Source organism: Suncus etruscus, chromosome 3 (assembly GCF_024139225.1).
Source record: "Suncus etruscus isolate mSunEtr1 chromosome 3, mSunEtr1.pri.cur, whole genome shotgun sequence".
NCBI lineage: Eukaryota > Metazoa > Chordata > Mammalia > Eulipotyphla > Soricidae > Suncus > Suncus etruscus.
This window is the reverse complement of record NC_064850.1, coordinates 97689473-97692356: the sequence shown is the minus strand read 5'-3', so window position 1 is coordinate 97692356 and position 2884 is coordinate 97689473.

Here is a 2884-nt window from a genome sequence, read left to right as displayed (position 1 = left end):
TGAGGCATTTGCCTTGCATGTAGTAGACCAGGGTTTGATCCATGGCACCCCACGATTTTAACACAGATACTCTCTCCAGCCATAGAGAACTAATAATTACACTCAAGTTATGAAAAATCACAAAATCTTCTCTACTAGAGTTGAAAATTCTCTTGGACAGTCAATAATAATGACTTTGACAATTTCTGTGCAAATTGAATTCTAGGGTCTATGTTCACATGTTTTAAGTGTAAAATCTACTTTGGAGTATTTAAAAAATAAAGAAAATGATAATCTCACACAATTTTTAAACCAAGTGATATTAATCTTTCCTGTTTTTATTCTCATTTTAATACAGATAAAATAAGATAACAGAGAATACCCTTTGGTTTAAATAATCTCAGCTAAATAAGTTTATAAAAATTTGGCTCACAATGACCTCCTGGGCTGACCACTTAGTCCAGGAGACCGAGATCCCCCCATGCCAAACTGGTCTTCAGGGCCAGGTCTGGCAACTGGGCTCTGGGGGGAGGGGAGAGGAGGGAAACTCCTCCTGTATTCATACTGGACCCTCTTCAGCGGTGTCTTTGCTTACTAATGCTCATTTTCATAACTTCGCGGGTGCATTTGTGCCCACGTGACAAATATACTTTTTAAGCATTATCTAAAAATGTTCTTTATTCTAGATGGTTCCTAAGAAAGGAAACGGAATACCAAAGATTTGGATGATAACACTCAAATAGATATTTAAAGTCAGTCTTTATGGATGTGACTTTCCATACTGACTCCAATCCGAAATCACAAACAATTCACACACACACATACACACACACACACACACACACACACACACACACACACGTATTGTAAATAGCCCCTGTCATGTATTGCCTCTCCCCTACCGCTGTGTCTCTTCTATCCCTTCATCTCCCAATCCTGATCCGTTATCTTCTCCTAATTTAACCCTCTTTACCCTCAGTTCCTAACTCGGTAGGCACCAAGATTGACCTCCTGCCTCAACAGACCACCTTTCAGCTCCTTAGTGAAAGACACCCTCTGGGTCCCCGTTCTCATGCCTCGGCAAAGAATTACAACCAGCACACCTGCTGACTCATGCTTGATGACCCCTCTCACCCCCACCAAATCATGGACTGTTGCATGATACAGGAATCGGCCTCAGCAAAACTCCCAGCTCAAAGACACTATATGGTCTCTTAATGCAGCAAAGCATCTCTCAAACTCAATTCCAAGGCCTGTGAATCGAAAAGTACCTTGGCTCTTACTCCCCACAGGAATGTATCAAAAGACTTAATTGAGAGTCTTATATTGCCTATGGAAGCTCAATATCTGTATAACAATACATCTTAAGATGTGTATTCCTAAATATACAAGTAGCCTCCTCCACCACTTGTTTTATTCGAATACTTTTTCTTTTTAACTCAGTTTTATTTATTTGTTCTATTTTAATATTTACGTTTTTTCTCTATCCTTACTTGGTACAAAAAACCTTGACTGGGATAAAAGCTCAGAACAAATGACAGAGACTGTGTGTGCAGCCTGTCATCCTTACCCAAAATAGCACCAGCAACACAGTGTTACACCATACTTTTTTGTATGGGCACAGTAAAAAAAGGGGAAACCATAGACACAGAAACAAGATCTTATCTTCTAGGAATAAGAACTCACTTTTTATAGCAGAAGGGTGTCTCCCATCCTGAACATGTGTCATGTGGATACAACCAGTCCCAAGGAGATTGGACAGTGTTCGTCCAATCCGAAACCCCAGATCCCCTTTGTAGAAATGATACAGCTTTGGGCAACACCACCAGGAACTAAGCTCCATTGGGAAATTTATAACACTACTCTGGCACCAATTTGTGCCAGTTTTGATATGACAATGAGGAAAGAAAAACTTGACATAAGACCAGGCTGTCCTATCACATCACCTAACACTAAATGGCAATCAGAAGAGATATCGTCTTTTGAACTGTGAAAAATAAGAGCACCAACAACAGAAAACTGACTTTGACAACTGTGACTGAACAGAGCCTACCATGGGACTAATAAGGAAAACCCTACCCTAGGCTGTAGCCCAGGACACATAAACAACAACAACAACAACAACAACAACAATAAGGATGAAGAAACCTTGAATCTCTTAGGCCATGGGAATTCCCTTTCTTCCCCAATGCTTACTGTGCCTATGCAAAAACAAAACAAAAAAAAAAGTGGGGGGAATGGCAAACCCTACCACTCCAGCACCCATACTTTTTCTTGTTTTGTTTTGATTTGTTAGTTTTTGACTTTATTTTTCTTCTCTTTTTTCTTCCACTTTTCTCTTTCTTTTTCACTCTTGTGGTTATTATTTAGAGATTTATTTATTTATTTATTTTGGTTTTTGGGCCACACCCGGTGACACTCAGGGGTTACTCCTGGCTATGCGCTCAGAAGTTGCTCCTGGCTTGGGGGACCATATGGGACACCGGGGGATGGAACCGCGGTCCGTCCTAGGCCAGCGCAGGCAAGGCAGGCACCTTACCTCTAGCGCCACCGTCCGGCCCCGTAGAGATTTATTTTTATTTTTATTTGCTGGGTCCATTTTTTTCTTTTTTCTTCCATTTTTCTTTTCTTTTTTTTTTCTCTCTCTTCTTTCTTTTTTTGGTAGTTGTCACCAAATTTTTTCTCCCCCTTTTCTTATCCTTTTTATCTCCAATGACGATGGAATAGATGCTTACTCTACAACAAGCTGGAAAGTGGAGACCAGTTGCACTAGCATTCTGGGGGGTAGAGGAGGGAGATATGGGATGCATACTGGGAACAGGGGCAGAGGAAGGACAGCACTGATGGTGGGAATGCCCCTCATTCATTGTCACTATGTACCATAAATGATGCAGTGAAAGATTTG